Raw genomic sequence first — 17,878 nt, forward strand, 5'->3', positions numbered from 1 at the left:
TGTGAGCTTCGGAGATGAATCTTGCTTTTGCTGTAGAAGTGGCTACTGAAAGTAGACTATGGGCCTGGGCAGCTTGCCCATTATTTTTCTGTTGTGGTTGGAAAACAGGCAAGGCTGAGCTCTGACAGAAGGGTAATAAAGAGCTAGAACTACATCAATCATCGTGCGTAAACTAGCATTCACAGCCCTGAGTGTGTTTCTCAGAATTCAGCCTTGGAACGGTCTTCTTGAAATAGAGGCAGACAGATCCATGTAGCTGCAGGGGGAGGGCTGTCACTGGAATTTATTGTTTACAGAGCTTCAAAATGAAGTCAGGTCCATTTTAAGGGAGGGCAACCAGAGGAGTCAAGAGCAGAGGGCTGATGCCATGTGAGCCCAGACAAGGCTGGGGAGGGAAGCTGGCTGATGCTTCCTGCCTTCCGTCTAGACGTGTAGAGCTCCCCCAGGCCCGGGTGTTGGGGGAAGGCAAGCCCCGAGGCTGCGCGGAGTGTGTCCCATTGCGAAGTCCTATGCAGATGAGACAGCTTGGTCATGACGCAGGACTGGAAAGCAGTCCTTTGAACCAGCTTAAAAAAGGATAATTGGAAAGAAAAAACAAACCCAGATAACTGAAAAATTCTATTTAATTAATTGAATCCAATATGCCATTGATTTTTAAGATGGTTGGCATTATTTGAAAGAGAGAACATTGACAGCATGACCTGCCATTGCATTGATTCATCTCCATTTTATTTATTTTTAATAAATGTATTTATTTGACTTATTTATTTTTGGCTGCATTGGGTCTTCGCTGCTGCGCGCGGGCTTTCTGTAGTTGCGACAAGCGGGGGCTACTCTTCCTTGCGTTGCGCGGGCTTCTCATTGCGGTGGCTTCTCTTGTTGCGGAGCACGGGCACGAGGTGCGTGAGCTTCAGTAGTTGTGGCTCGTGGGCTCTAGAGCGCAGGCTCAGTAGCTGTGGCACACGGGCTTAGTTGCTTCGTGACGTGTTGGATCTTCCCGGACCAGGGCTCGAACCCGTGTCGCCTGCGTTGGCAGGCGGATTCTTAACCACTGCGCCACCAGGGAAGTCCCCAGCTCGATTTTAGAGATGAAAAAAATGTACACAAAACGAAAGGAGTCAATATCAAATCACCATGTTGTACACTTGAAACTAATATAGTATCGTAAGTCAACGTTTTTCAATCAATTTGAAAAAAGAAAGGAATCTTCAAATTGATGAAGTATAAGGATTCTAATATATGACCTCCCCTTGTTTCCTGGTGTGATAATAGGCTTGGATTCTAAACCCATTAAATATGGGAGTTTCCTGAACCCTGGCTAGAACCTTTAGGGTTTCTCTGAATTATCTTTTTATGCAACAGTGTTTTTGCTCAGTTCTGCCCTTACCTTAGGCTTTGTGCCGATACATCGCGGCGTTCCCTGTCCTCACGCCGTTTGGCATCCAGACATCATTTACCCAGTGAGGGCCTTCGATCTCATTATGTCTGGAAGGAGGTTTGTTCTTGCTCCACCCTCCCTTACCCCTTAATAGCAGTCCCTCTATTCTGAGCCCTGAAGATCCTTCAGCAGCCCTTGGCATCCATCAAGTTAAACGCAATCTGACACTCTCATTCCCAGTAAGCAGCTCCTAGCAATCTCTTCTATGTTAACCACACTGCTTTACTCTACTTAGTGAATTAGGTAGGGCTGATATTGCTATGGGTGTTTTACAGGGAAAGGACCTGCCCATGGTCTCTCGATGGAGGGAACTCTCCTAGGTTTATTCATGATCCCCTGGCCAGTGTCTGACACGTGGTGGGGACTCTGAATGGTTATTCGCTGGGGGAAAGCTGGAACATGGAACGTCACACAGTAAGGAAAGACCAGTGAACTGTGCATAGGGCCACAGGCTCTTTGAGTCTTTAAATTGCTTGTATCTAAAATGGAAATACAATACCATGGATAAGGTTGCGTGGATTAAATGAGATAATAGTTTAATATGTTTGGTAAATTTGAGCATGTTCTATAAATGTGAGAATTTAATAGATATGTTATTAAATATAATGATGAGAGGAGGAACAGGGGGAGGAAATGTGTTTTAAAGGAAGACTCCAGGGAATCAGATGCTCAATTCAAAGATGAACTGTACAGTGGTGGAATTTGAAGACTTGGAAAGAGATGATTTTGGTAGGAATCTTCAGTGCATCCTGCGTACAACACCAGGTAGGCAGCAGCCTCATGGAACGCTAAGCCCCTATTTCTAGTTTTGTTTCCCTCTTGCCTGTGACTTAATACTATTTTACCTCTTCAGACTCTAAATATCAAGAGTAAACTGTCTTGCAATAAGCTGAGGGACCAGAAGTCATCTTTAATAATTTACATCTCTCCTCTTTGCCTCATTTCCCCCTTGTGCAAAGTTTTGTGCCATTTGATGTTTTTTCCTTTCCACCTGTGAATATTGAGAAATAAAGCAAGATGTTGTTTGCAAAGTTTTCTCATATGCTTGTCTGAGGCACATCATATAAATATAAAACCTATTCTTAGCTTCCCTTGCTAGAAATAAAATAACCTTCACGAGCATATATGAGTCTATACAGCCTTTTCTGGACTAGCACCTACTACAAAGATGCTTATGAAAATTTGTAAGTTATAGTATCTCTACAGTGGTCCAGCCCTTCCTTCATAAAACTGATTGCATAAAGGAGCTGTGATTTAAATAGCAGTAAGACGTTATCTGGTTTTCTTAAGGAATTTCATAGTAATTAGGTAAGGAGTTGAGTATCGTCGGTTCATGAAATATTTTTCTAGAGAGTGACATTAAGGGGTTGGATTGAGTTCTCTAACCTCTTACGGTTTTTTTAAAATATATTTGACGTGGCCTGTTCACGTTTGCTTGTTTGCTGTAACAGCATGTTCTTGTTTGAAGCGCTGAGCATTAAATGCATTTTAGGAACATTTCTAGAGAAACTACTTCCAGTTGAAATGTATTTTTTTTCAGAATTGAAATCAGAGGATGATGAGTGAGTAGGGGCTTAAGCTTAGGATAATTTAAGTTTTGAGCACAGGGCCAAATCCAACGTCTATTAAAAATGCTTATTCTTCAACTCTTAAGGGTGTTTAGAAATCTAAGATTAATTATCTCTACAGTGATTTTTTTTTTTTTTTTTGCATTCTGTACAATATCATTATTTCACTGTCTCAGAAAAGGAGTAATTTTGTTTTAAGTGAATTTCCAAGAGACTCTCTCTGGGACTCAGATCAACCCTACCAAGTAATCTTCATTAACAAGCAAAAACATTTTTTTTAATCTTAGAGAACTTTGTATGTTCTCTAAGTCTTAGAAGAGGGGACACCCAACTCAGTTTTTGAAAGGTCAGAGGAGATCGGCTTATTGTTAAAAGACGTTTCTAGGTAAGATGGAAGGGCTTTCTTTTAAGTTCCTGGAGGATGAAGATCACATTTGTTGGTATTTCAAAAATAAAAAAATAATGCTTATCTTTAATGGATAAAGATGAGTACTCTAAACGTCACTTAATCACAATGTTGGAAATTCAAAAAACTGAATAATGTAACTTTATAACACACCTGATGATTAGGGTGTGGGAAGAAAAATGTTTGTCAACTGCAAGAATTTGGTGCATCAGAGCAGCGTTTCAAGGCAGTGATGCCATTGGATGGGTGAAAGGAGGTTATTCCGCATGAAGAAGTCAACTACTTGACTTCAATATCATTCTCAAGGGTTTGCAGTGAAGAGTATGATGGGTCAAATGAGAACAATGTCGTTTCGGGTTCCTGAAGGCGGGAAGTTTGGCTTAGGGTAAGTTTCAGGTCTGTAGTTTGAAGATGGACGATCATCAGATGGGCTGACATTGAGGAGATCAGAGACCTTGGCTCATCTATTATAGAATAAGCAGTGTCTTAGTCACTCATTAATTACCTGTGGTTATTATGGTGACTGAAATAAGGGCACATCTGTTAATGCAATGGACTATAATGCTGCTTAAAAAAAGCCATATAAATCATCTCATAGGTCAACTTAATGAGCTCAGCATTCAGCCAAGTTGTGATGGAAATGGTGTTGGACTCTGCACTAAATTATCCAGGAAGTTTGCTGGTGTTCGGTAAGGTAGACTCCTTGTTATCACAGTTTATTTAGACAGAGTCTTACGGAGAGGACGAGGTATTCATTAGATGACTTTAGGGTAGGGTTGTGAGAATTCTCAGAACTCTATAGTTAAACAACAACATTTCTGTAGGTCCCAAACCTACATACCAAACTAAAGGGCAAATGATTCAAGATGATTTTTTTAAAAGATTTATTTATCATTTTATTTTATTTGTTTTTGGCTGTGTCTGGTCTTAGTTGTGGCACGTGGGATCTTTCGTTGTGGCGCGCAGGCTTCTCTCTAGTTGTGGCGTGTAGGTTCCAGAGCGCGTGGGCTCTGTAGTTTGCGGCACGCAGGCTTTCTAGTTGAGGCGTGTGAGCTCAGTAGCTGTGGCGCACGGGCTTAGTTGCCCCACGGCATGTGGGATCTTAGTTCGCTGACCAGAGATCGAACCTGCGTCCCCCCCTTCATTGTAAGGCAGATTCTTTACCACTGGACCACCAGGGAAGTCCCTCAAGTTGATTTTTAAAAGACAAAGTCTTGTAAAGTGAATCACAGTAACCACGTTCCATTTAAATGTGTTTCCTTTATACCTGATGATTTTATATTAGGTGTAATTTCCACCATTCACATATATTATACAATTACTCTGCGAATGGAAATTCTGAACTTCTCAGCCTGTCATTCCTGAACTCCCCAGCCGGGCTGACATTTAATCCTCATCGTGTTGGATTCAGTTCCCCAGTTCGGTAAACATAGTAGTGAGATTCTCAACAAAAACTGTTTGTTTTTGGTGTTCTCTCCTTCGGGGACAAATCTCCATTGCGGTTTCCGTTGGAATGGATTGTAATTTTAGTCAAAATAGTTAACTGAGTTCCCTCCCAAGACCTGAAGCCTGGGCACTTCCAGAAAATACATTTTGTTTTCATCTGTTCTGCTTGAGACTGGATTCGAACATTATCCATGTATATCTCTGTTTCCTGCTATGGTCAGATGTCAGCAGTTAATTTTGCTGGAAAATTGTTCATATTCTTGGTCTGTCTGGGGTTTGATGGGATGGAGAGTCGTCTTTTGGGCTGATGGTTGTAGAAGTTCGAATATTTCTTGAGAGCCTTAGAAGTTGTTTCACTGGCTCTTCAGTGTATGCACTCTTCAAGAATTAAAAGTGGGAAAGGGAACTGGGCACTTAACCTGGAGATGGAGAAATAGCACTGTATACAAATAAGTGCTGCTGGAAAGATCTATGGAATTGGGAATCATATGCCAGATATATTTTATCCCTTGCTTATACTATTGAAAACGTGTATATGATTTATTTGGGGGCCCTGCTATCTGTATCGCCAGGAAAATGCTAGCCCCGACCCCAGCTCATGCATACATGTATGCACATACCTGTACACATGCAATCACACACACACATGCACACGCCTCTGCACTCTGACCTCTACTCATTTACCCATTCATCTGTGAACCTGCAGGTATCACCTGTGCTATAGAGCAGGTATGTGTTAGCCCAAATGGAGTAGCGCTTTCAATTGATTCTAAACATTTGTCATCACTCCCTTTTAATTAAACCAAAAAAAAATCATACAGATATCATGCTAAGGGTTTCCATTTTGCAGTTAGAGAACTGCCATTTAAATGAAAGGGAAAAAAAAATGAAAAAACCAAACAGCAGGAGTTGAGGGTCCCAGGACATTTTCCTTTGGGCTCTGGGTGCTTTTTACCCCAGTGAGAGCGATGAGGGTGGCTCTGATGCTCTCCTGCCTGGGTTTATACTCCGTCACTCCTGGGACAGCTCAGGCGCTCAGGGATAGACAGTGGCCTGGGGTGGATCTCTGGTAGGGCTGGAGACGTGGCCATCTCTGAACACTGCTCTCTTCCTGCCTGGGCCATCTCCTCCTACGTTGTTAAGTTCAAAGGGTGTGTATTTTCTGTCCTATGGCCTGCTGAGGAAGTGACATTCCTAAGTGGACACTAGGCTGAAAGCTTTAGGTGACAGCCTTGGATATGCGGAATTTGGCTTTGTGGGCCCATGGCGTGTGTCTTTACTACTCTAAGTCTTTATGTGTGGGTTTAAATGCAGGTGACAAGAGTATCTGTCTCAGTGATGCTATTTAGCTGACTGGAAAATGCCAACATATTTTGATACTTCTTGCAGAAGGGTGTTTTACCCCCACCAAGACTTGCAACACTCCTCAAATTTGGAAGACGGCAGACTTGTCATAAATGAATGAAAATGTAATTGATATAATAATATACGAAAGGTATGCAGTGTCAGTATTATTTCCACTCAAGCCTTAGTAAGCTTGGACCCTCTAGCTTTATTTAAACTCTAAATGTTCACTTCTGTTTGTTCCATGTACAAAAACCACATAATTTCATGGTGTCTTCGTCACAGGGGACCTGTAGTAAGTGTTCTTTCATATGCTTCACAGTTTGTAAGGAATTTTCACATACATTATTTTCTTTGACTCTGATGAAAGCTTCTTGGGGTGGCAGGCAAGACGTAGCTAGTTCATTCCAGTTGCAGGTTGAATCGGCTGGGGAACAAAGTCTGGGTTGCAGCTGGTGTGCAGGCGGTTGCTTGGGAGTGCGATCACTCTGATGCCTGAAGAGAGAAGAGGGCAGAGGTGAACCGGGAGAAGCTGGGCCGCGGTGCAGTCACTACAGAAGCCCACCCATCCTGCGGGGAGCTCTGATGATCCTTCAGAGATGTCCTGTCTCGGAGCCTGGGAGCCAGGCCTTTAGATGTTCTCATTGACCCATCTTTGGATGAGGCTGCCCTGGGAAGGAACGTGACCTTGGCCGAGGTGACTCTCTTCATCAGAGGGGCAATTCCCCGAGAGAGATGATGGCTGAACGCTCCCCCAGCGGCTGGGGGAATGAGTTCTCCAGGCACGAAGGAGGCTTGGGTGATGCGTCAGAGCCCCCAGTACGAGGGGTGGGGGTCCTAACGCTCCCGTGTGGCCAGAGGGAGAGAGACGACCAGCAAAGCAGAGGACCATTCAGAAGGAGGGTCATCCGTTTCTAAGAACCAAGAGTTGACGGTAGTTGATAGATTGACTAGGTAAATAGACAGAGTGCTCTGAGGCCCCTGGAGATGCTCCTTTGTAATGCATGCTAGAAGGCACCTCCCAGACTGGCCTGAGCTCTCCTGTATGGATTGGGTTCAATTATTAATCAGGAGGGATGGGGGATGCTGGCTGATGCTGCCTAATGGCACAGGCTGGGTAATTGCGCTCCTTTGTGTGTTCAGAGCGCAGGTTCAGATGGTATGACATGGGCCGCTCCTTGCTTTGTCTGCACACCTCGGTGGTGTGATGCTTTGAGGTCCCAGCGAAATGCACGAAACCACTTGTGCAACTTAATGCATCCGAGGAACATTAGGGCTTCCTCTTAATGTGTCACACGGATGATAAAGATGTGTCTGGAAGGGAGCTGGTGGGAAGGGGGCTTTTACAAGGAAACTCTCAGACCTTGTGGCGCTATCACCATATGCCCCTAAGTGGTTCTGTGGCCGATTGAGAACCACTCGGCATGGGGTTTACACACCTGCAACCTTGTTAAGAGAGGCAGCTTGGCTTTTGGTCCAGAAATGACAGGATTATTTAGATTTTTCATCTGAAAACAGATCTCGGGGGAACTAATTGTTTGGGAAGCTTTGCACTTGGATCTGAGAAAAAACCCTCTAGGCTATGTGATTAATGGTAATTCGTATGATTCCGTGTCTCAAACCTGCTAGCAGGAAATTTGCATTTGCTAAAAAGTCCAGCTTGTTGCATAAGAAACAGATCTGGTCCGAAGTAGATTTGAAACTCTTGGGAGAAGAGGCATGATTTTCCAAACTTCTGTCATTCTGTCATATTGAATCACAGTTGCATTGGAAATCTAGGTTTTATATTTTGAATCCCAAACCTTAACATTTTAATACTTGAAGTTTAGAATAAAATGCCAAGTTCTTTTGGCGTAGATAGTAAATCATATAACCCTATGGGTCCCCGCAGTTTATGAACTAACCATTTAAGGAATAAAATTGGATTAGCCATGTTTAAGGCAAGCCAGTTTCAGAGGTGTCAAAGACCTCTGATATTTAGATTTGTCCAGAATCGCTGGGGCCATGCTGTTGCCTGAAGCCTGCAGGTCTCTGAACAAAAGGAATGGGAAGATACAGAGGTTTGTCATCTCAAAGCTTTGGCTCTCCCACCGCCATGCTGGAAGTATTGTCTATGTGTGTCTGGGTGTCCCTTTGCAGTGTCTTGGCTTTTTTACTTACTTTTCATTCTTACTTTTTTAATTAAAAATTTCTAGCCGCCAGTAAAAAAAATAGCTAAGTATGACCCTATTTCAGATCAGACTCTTCTAGAAAAGCGGCCTATTGGGAAAAGCTGAGTTGGGACAGAAAAGTCAATTTCTTTCTGGCACTAGAAACATCATAGCTGTCATCTGATTCTTCGAGAAATATGAGCAAGTCTCCCCAAATGGCTTCCCTTCTCTCAAGGACACCAAATCTAAAGGGCTGTAAACGATGAGGTCATTAACATCTCAGTGTCCTCTGGTGAAGGAAAGAGTTATTTCTTCGGACTGAGCTCAAAAGACGTAAGGAACTTAGGGATAGATTCGATTTTGCAAATAAAATATTTGCTCCTACCTAAGCCTCTACTCATCCACTCTCAGAAAGTTATTTGTGGGGATGTGAGTCTCTGAGTTACCTGCCCTCTTGCTGAATTCCCTTGTGACTAATGCCGTATACATGTAAGTGGGCTTGAGAGGCACAGACGATGATCATTTTCCTTTACGCAAAGTGTGAAGATCCCTGTAGGGCGCAAACCTTACCCTGACTTCATCATTACCAAGTCCTGCTCATCCAAGATGACTATTTTGTACAGCACAGCTTCTATTTAGACGGAATGTCTATGTACACACATTCAAGGATGGAATAATAGGGGGACTCCTATACATGGTTGTTTATATATCTTACTTGTCTCAGGTCACACAAACACTGGAATATTGAAGAGAAACTACCAAGGGAGATCCCAAATGTGACAGAGGATCTAGGTTTGCATCAGCTGGAGTTGTGACATTTTGCTGGGGTTTTGAGTGCAATAGTGTGAGACGTGGCAAAATCCTTATTGACCAGGGCAGTTGGTGAGCCATAAGCTCCAGTCCAGAGCGGTAACAGACAAAAAATCTAGACCAACATCTGAGATCTGGAATATTCTAGTTACTATGGAATGAACATTTCTTGGGTGCCAGCTACTCACGAGAGAAGAGAAGGGTGTTGATTCTAACTGTAGGATTTTCTCTCCGGGTCTCTGCAGCCACAGGACAGTGGCAGCCCCTGGGCTTCCTGGTTGCATCTTGGGCAATGTTTCTTTCTTTCTTTTTTTCTTTTTTTTTTTCCGTACGCGGGCCTCTCACCGCTGTGGCCTCTCCCGTTGCGGAGCACAGGCTCCGGACGCGCAGGCGCAGCGGCCACGGCTCACGGGCCCAGCCGCTCCGCGGCACGTGGGATCCTCCCGGACCGGGGCACGAACCCGTATCCCCTGCATCGGCAGGCGGACTCTCAACCACTGCGCCACCAGGGAAGCCCTGGGCAATGTTTCTTATCTCAGAGGAGGCATCACAGAGGTTCTGGCACAGTCAGAAAGATGGATTTTGTTTTGTTTGGGTTTGGGTTTTTTACTCAGAAGCCAAATCTGGACTTAGAAACCATTTACTGTGTTGCTACGTTAGTGTGCCTTGTTGCTTCCGTAGCTGGCCGGTTTTTTTTTTGTTTTTTTTTTGGTGAAATATAAAGAGGCAAAGCCTTCATTTCCATTATAGACAGAGATCTTTAGGTCAAGAGGAGCCTAACTTGTTATGTGGACCTTGCCTGTAAGCTGACGATAACAAGATCGTGTACTAATAACGCCTTGGATACATGTCATGGGATCATAGACTCTCAGAGTTGACCTGGACCTCTAAAGTCATCTGTTTCTTTCACCTGTTTTGTGTTTGATTCACCTCCCCAGCTTCCCTGCCTGGCCCCCATCTTTTCTGTGTCGTGGTCCTCGAAGAGCTTGATGGTTCTCCGTTTGCAGATCCAGTTCTTTACCATTCTATCAATGCATCATGAGCTTGATTCTCCCGAAGGAGAGGGCAGAGCCGTGGAAGATGTCCAGCTCCTCAAGGTTGGAGAGGAGGGTGGCAGGAGACACAGAAGTCAGGAATCCTGATGCTCTACCTAGGATTTAGTCATGTGGGCTCACGCTGCTCTAAAGATAAGTGATCTGACGCACGCTTAGAAAAGTGGTGTAAATAGCAATTAATGTATTTTATCCGTGTACCCATCTCAAGTCATCCTACTGGGACACAGTGATTGTTCAGTGTGATGTTAAGCACTTTCGGTTAAGACAAACCCCAAAGGCAATTTTTTACAGACGGAGACGTTTGTGATTTACAAACATTCATTTTAAAAACAGGTTTGTTGAGGTCTTCCTGGTACAAGATGTACATGATTATATATTTTACCAGTGCTGTCTATTGTAATATTAAAGATTCAAAATGATTTTTTAACGTGTCATACGTTATCTTAGCCCAGGCGCTTTGGCAAAAAGGAAAATAAAATCAGGGTGTGGCTGAATAAGGATTTTAGCAAACATACAAGACTGGTCCACTTTCTCAGTTGTTTGGCGTCATTATTCTCTAATTGAAAAATGTTAACGCTCCCTTGGTCTGTAAAGCAAATTCCTTAGCACAGTAACAAAGGACCTTAAAATCCAAGCCAGTGAAACTCCCATGAAAGGCATGAACTTCCTCTCTTTTCTGCAAAGTAGCTGGCGCTCAGGAAGTTTTCTTTCCTTGTATCATTTTAGGCTACTTCGCTTCGCGCACCCTGCCTTGTAACCCCACAGGACTGCCCACCATTTCTAGAAATCGTGTTAATGATATATTTATTTTTAAGTCATTATACCTTTGCAGAATCGCCCTGTGCTTGATATTACCTTGCCCTCTAACTTTCTTTTTTTTCTCATTTTTAAATTCTTTTAATTTTTTGACCGTGCCACGCAGAATGCAGGATCCCAGTTTGCCGACCAGGCGTCGCACCCGTGCCCCCCGCAGTGGAAGCACAGAGTCTTAACCACTGGACCGCCAGGGAAGTCTCTCCCACTTTTACTGTTAATAGACAACTCTTCAATCCATAAAGACCCAGCTCAGACATCAGCACCACCGTATCCCCGTAACACTTTGAAAAACACATTTTAACTAATTGTGATTGTCACCCATCACCCCTATTACACTGAGTTCCTCAGGGGTCAGGATTCATGTCTGGTACACAGTCGGTGTTCAGTAAATACTGAATGAATGAGGTAGGAAATAATACTTGGCTCCGTTGGATGTCGTGGGGAGAACTCCAGAAACTTTTTCAAGCAGGTAAGATTTTTAAGTGCTTATAATATATTATTTACGCAACAACTTTCTTCAAGGAACTTAATGTTCCAAAGTCTTTAGCTCTGTTTTATCCTTCCAGATTTACCATTTGACTTTTGAAAACAGGGTATAGAGTTCTCCATCTCTTATTCCTGTGGGCAGGAAACAGACTTCTCTCCTTCACGTGGCCTGTCGAGGTCTTCCTTATGAACTTTCGCCTTGATGCATTAAATTAAATATTACTTAAGTGGGTTGCAACCATACTGCTTTAAGCACGCCTGGGAGAGGGAAGGAGACAGGGAGTGCTTTCTGGAAAAGATAGTGAAACAAGCCCAGAAAAGGAAGAGAACCTTCTAAAAATGACACTAAATTAATGGCAGACCTAAGACTAGAAGCCAGAAGGCCCAACAGGGTTGAAATATTCTCTCTCTCAGAAGTCAGACTCTGACTATTCATAGTGCAGTGGGGGACTGCCTTTCGTCTTTCTGTCCTTACCCAAGTCCAGGGGTCGTGCGGGCTTTTCCATTTCAGTCTTCTGATTTTTCACGGCTCGTGAAAGCAGATTAACTCTTTTAATGCTCCCAGGATTAAACCAGCCCAAGGCTCCCCCGTACCCAAAAAACTATGGAAACATTAGAGTTAAAAAAAACTTTTTTTTTTTTTTTTTTAAGTGGATGACTCAGGTGAGAGCCCTGCTGAGAATCAGGTGGTCTCTCCTCTAGGTGAGCCGGGTCCCTTGTCGCCCAGTGGAACGCTGTCCTTCTCTCCTTTGTCCAGATCGCCTCCACCGTCCCCATCGTGAGCTACTTCTTTGTCCTTTGTGGTGTTTGCAACACCTCCCAATTTAGTACGCTCTTGCCTTTAATGAACTGCTGTTAGTGTTTTCCCCTCCTACCTCATCATTAATAAAGATGCTCGGGGAAACACGAAACGCCCTGCTAAACACCTCCTCCCACCCATGGCAACGTAACCATTTATCACGCCCCTTTGTTTACAATCCTTTCCACTGTTTCTAATCCATGTGGCAGCGCTTACATCCCAGCCAACTTGCCGTTCGTTCACCAGGGTGGCAGAGTCCCGCACTTTTCAGCTGTATTGGAAGCAGTGGGAGAGCCTTTGTTCAGTGGAAGTGGAGTTTGGTGAGAAGTAGGGGATTTGAGGAAGAAGAAATACAAATCCTTGGGGGCTGATTGTGTGTGTGTGTGTGTGTGTGTGTGTGTGTGTGTGTGTGTGATTTTTTCCAGGGAAGAAATAGACAGTATGCAGAGTTGACATGGGAGCCAGATGCCAAGAAAGTGGCAAGTGTAGCCAGTTAATCTGCCAAAGACATGCCAACAGCTTTTGTCAACCCAGAATATATGTAGAGACACTTACAGAAATATACACACTTACTCATTTCCTTGTGGCTTAAAAATAGGCTCACAGTCGCCCTTGACTCCCAAATATTGGATGAGGAGCAAATTCTCTGGGTCCTTTCTCGGGACCGGATTTTCTGTGACTTTAATATTCAGACTCTGAGTATTAAAAAACAAGGATGCCCAGAGCTCAGCGGGGTGAGAAAGACTGGGCCACTGACAACAGGATGCGGTGAGCTCACCACTGGTAGAGGAGACCGAGAGGAGTGAATTGTTCTGATGGGAGGGTCTGGAGGGCTGCTGGGGGCAGGGGGATGGAGCATAAACTGAGCCTTAAAGCATTCTTACTTTGGGAGAGGAGGAGGGGCCTTCAACAACAGAAATATATTCTCTCACAGTTCCGGAGGCTGCAAGTCTGAGATCAAAGGTGCTGCTAAGGCTCTGCCCTCTCAGAAGAGGCTCTAGGGGAGGAGACTGCCTCGCCTCTTCTAGCTTCTGGTGGTTGCTGGCAAGTCTGCACATTCCTTGGCTGGAAGCAGCATCACTCTAATCTCTGCTTGTCTTCCTTCCGTGTGGCTGTGTCTGAATTTCCCTTATCTTATAAAGATAGCCGTCGTTGGGTTAGGGCCCGTGACGAATCCGGGAAACACCCTTACGTTTTCTCTGTACAGATCGTTCTTTTTCCTACCTGTGGTCAGTGATCTAATTTTGGTGTGTCTGTCCGTATTCTACCTCTTGTGAGTTACAGTTACCCAAACTGCGTACTACGTGCAGGCACGGATACACCATAAGGGGTGGAGAAGCATTTTCTTTATAATGCCCCTTGGATCAAAGTGAATCTGCAGATTACTTTCAGCCAAGTATCTCTTCTCTATTCTTGGAATTGCCAAAGCGCTAGATTTCCCCTTTTTATGGTAGTTCACGCTTAATAACGATTTGTTTATGTCTTTCTCCGCCACAACGTTGCAAGGTTCTTATAGGAAGGAGCCACACTGGGGATTCCTGTGCGGTCCCCACCAAACTGACGGCACGCCTCACTTAGCGGCAGCAGGTTGGTGCTGCATGAACGGACGGCCCCGTGCATAAATGCACGGGCATGTGCGTGGAGGAGTGGGTATCCGAATATTCTCCCAACTGAAAATCAGGGAAACTGAAAATCATTTTCCCTCTTGAAACCTTTCCCTCTCACTTTTCTACTTTAAAATTACAGTAGATAAATTCAATCAAAAGACAACATGGGTTATGCAAATAATGCCATTTGCAGCAACGTGAATGGACCTAGAGATGCTCATACTAAGTGAAGTAAGTCAGACAGAGAAAGACAAATATCGTATGATATCACTTATATGTGGGATCTTAAAAAAAAAGATACAAATGAACATATTTACAAAATGGAAATACACCCACATTCATAGAAAACAAACTTACAGTTACCAAAGGGGAAATGGGGTGGGGGACGGATGAATTAGGAGTTTGGGATTAATATGCACCCTTCTATATATAAAATAGATAATCAACAAGGTCCTACTATAGCACAGGGAACTCTACTCAATACTTTGTAATAACCTATAAGGGAAAAGAATCTGAAAAAGAATGTATGTGTATATATATATATATACACATATATATATATATATATGTATATATATATATATATATATATGTATAACTGATTCGCTTTGCTGTGCACCTGAAACTAACACAACTTTGTAAATCAACTATACATCAATTAAAAAAGGAAAAAAATGTCATATGGCTTTAAAGAGCATCAGTCATTTTCACTTTAAAAAATAGAACGTGTTTTGTCCTCTTACTTCGCATTTACTCTGTTTCCCCGACCTGTCCACACGTCCTTCTATCAACCTCAGCTCCTGTGAGCTGCCAGCTTCTGCATCTCGGAAGGGAGATGCCAGAGTAGTTGCTGGAATTAGAATGGATTTTGGCACACTTGCTTTAGACTTATCCAGTGCTTAAAGCGCTCATCTAAACTTGAAAGGAAAGGGCATTTTAAATACACACAGAACTTTTTTATCTTTCTTCAGATCATTCTGGACTCTCATTCTCTCCATTTCTCTTTCATTCTTACGTCGTAGTGTCGTAGTATATCCATACCACTTGCCTTCTATAATAGCTGTTTAAATCCCATTTTGGTGTATTATTTTATTTTGCTATTATTTTTGGTGTTTTGGTATTTTAAACGGAGGATAACGGTTGACCAGGAAGTAAATGTGAATGTAACTCTATTTCTTCTTTTTGCTTTGGGGAATGAAAATACCAGGAAGAAAGCATGATATTTGTGGAGTGAACAGGTTCAGTGGAACAAAATCAGGTGGGACTCTGCACGTCTGGGGTCTATTTGCTGGTTTTGCCACCAATGGTGGTGCAATCCGGGGTGAGTTACTTCCTCTCTCTGGGCTTCAGTTTCCCATTCATTCCCAGTCCTGATCTCCACGTGTTTTTTCAGCTCTGCGGATGCCATGCAGGGGAAACAAAGTCAAGCGGGGTCCTTCTGGTGAAGAGTCAACACAGTCTAAGGGTTTCAAAGCATAACTGGCTTTGTGTTCACTCTGTGATTATCCAGACCTCCTGCTTCTCCTACCCTACCATGCATCTTTATGATTGGGGGAGGGGAGGAAAGTGGCAGGGGTGGGTCGGACGGAGGGGGGAGGAATTGAATCAAATGTGGTTTCTAGGCACTTCTTGTAGTGTTTGGGGGAAGAAGACTGAAACTGGCTTTTAATGAAAACTTTAAAATTCTTTGTGGATTTGATTTTAAGGTTTTATACTCCTTTTCCCGTTAGTCTGAAGAAGTACAAATTGACAGCTTCTTTTAATGGGGATGAGATGGACATTTGGTGATGCTTAATATAATGAATTTTGCTGGTACTTTACAAAGACATGGTGATGAGGTAGTAGCGCGTGAAGCCAAACCTAGTAAGCTACATTTATTAATTATTCATACTTGGACTTTTTCCAAAAATAATATGGAAGCCTATACAATAAAAATTACATTTGCAGTAGAACAGTGAAACCACAGGTAAAAGAGCCATGTAACAAAGGGAGGGGAGACCATTGTAAAAGAAAGCCAGAGTTGAAGGTCTTTGTTTCAGTTGAGCACGAACTTTACCTTTGACATTCCTGACAGCCAAGGAGAGAAAGGAAATGTATCGAGTCACATGAGTCTCATCATCCAGTAAAATAAGCATTCAGTGCCTGGAGGTAATGCTGTGTCTGGATCTCATCTTTCCTCTTACGCTAAACTCTTAGAACAATTGACTATCCGATATTTATGCCAATCAACATTTTCCTCATCTTTCATTCATGCTTTTACAACAACTGTAGAATTTTTATTTCATCAAACCATCATTTAATTGACCTTCAAATAAAGCTGAAGGTGCATGCATGTGTAATTATGAAGGCATTTCTATTGTAGTAAAATAAAGGAGTGCATAGGTTTTTGTGTTTCTCTGGGGATTTTGGTAGTTTAACTGAATACAGTGATAGAGCTTAGAGAGAGAAAAATTTGTTAACCATATTCCTCATATTATCTGTCTCAGAGATGAATGGTCTCCTGCAGGTTTTTGATAGGATCTGGATACTTTACTATCTGAATGCCAAATGTACAGAAAATCCAGCTTTCTTTGTAGAAAAGGTAACCATATGCTTTAGCCGTGGGGCAAATTGTTGGCAAAGTCAACATTCTGCTGTGCAATTAAAAGGTTTCCTTTGTATTCTGACCCTCCGGCTGTCCGTTCTGTGTGACAGGGAAGTGGGCTGTGGACTATTTCAAACAAGGGTAGATTTTGTTATTTAAAGTGAGGACATACCATATGATATCACTTATATGTGGAATCTAAAATATGACACAAATGAACTTATCTACAGAACAGAAACAGATTCACAACTTATCCCTCCCCCACCTTTCCCCCTGGTAGCCATAAATTTGTTTTCTACATCTGTGACTCTATTTTTGTTTTGTAAATAAGTCCACTTGTACCATTTTTTTTTTAAAGATTCCACGTATAAGTGATATCATATGATATTTGTCTTTCTCTGACTTACTTCACGCAGTATGACAATCTGGGAGATTAGGATTGACATATACACACTACTATATATAAAATAGATAACTAAAGGACCTACTGTATAGCACAGGGAACTCTACTCAGTACTCTGTAGTCACCTATATGGGAAAAGAATCTAAAAAATAGTGGATATATGTATATGTATACGTATAACTGATTCACTTTGCTGTACACCTGAAACTAACACAACATTGTAAATCAACTATACTGCAATAAAAATTTAAAAGGAGGCTTCCCTGGTGATGCAGTGCTTACGAATCCGCCTGCCAATGCAGGGAACACGGGTTCGAGCCCTGGTCTGGGAAGATCCCACATGCTGTGGAGCAACTAAGCCCGTGCACCACAGCTACTGAGCCTGCGCTCTAGAGCCCGTGAGCCACAACTACTGAGCCCACGTGCCACAACTACTGAAGCCCGTGCACCTAGAGCCCGTGCTCTGCAACAAGAGAAACCACCACAATGAGAAGCCCGTACACCGCAACAAAGAGTAGCCCCTGCTCGCCGCAACTAGAGAAAGCCCGCGCGCAGCAACAAAGACACAACGCAGCCAAAAATAAATTAATTAAAAAAAATTTTTTTCAAAAAGCAACAGACTCACAGACATAGAGAACAGCCTTGTGGTTGCCAAGGTAGGGGAGGGATGGATTAGGAATTTGGGATTAGCAGATGCAAACCATTATATGTAGAATGGGTAAACAATGAGTTCCTATTGTATAGCACAGGGGACTGTATTCACTATCCTGTGATAAACCATAATGGAAAAGAATATGAAAGGGAATATATATGTATAAAACTGAATCACTTTGCTGTACAGCAGAAATTAACACAACATTGTAAATCAGCTATACTTCAATTAAAAAAAAACTAAAAAACTGAAAAATAAAGTGAGGACAACTATAGAGCTAGCTACACCCCCATGAGGTGCACTGTTCCCAGGTA

At 42.9% G+C, this 17,878-nt stretch overlaps 1 protein-coding gene across 3 annotated transcripts in view; it reads left to right on the forward strand.

The window, feature by feature from the left end:
* KCNA6 (potassium voltage-gated channel subfamily A member 6) overlaps window positions 1–17,878 on the forward strand; it is a 203,132-nt gene that overhangs the window by 106,847 nt on the left and 78,407 nt on the right. The window lies entirely within an intron of this gene.

The sequence above is a fragment of the Kogia breviceps genome, chromosome 12 (genome assembly GCF_026419965.1).
Source record: "Kogia breviceps isolate mKogBre1 chromosome 12, mKogBre1 haplotype 1, whole genome shotgun sequence".
Classification (NCBI taxonomy): Eukaryota; Metazoa; Chordata; class Mammalia; order Artiodactyla; family Physeteridae; genus Kogia; species Kogia breviceps.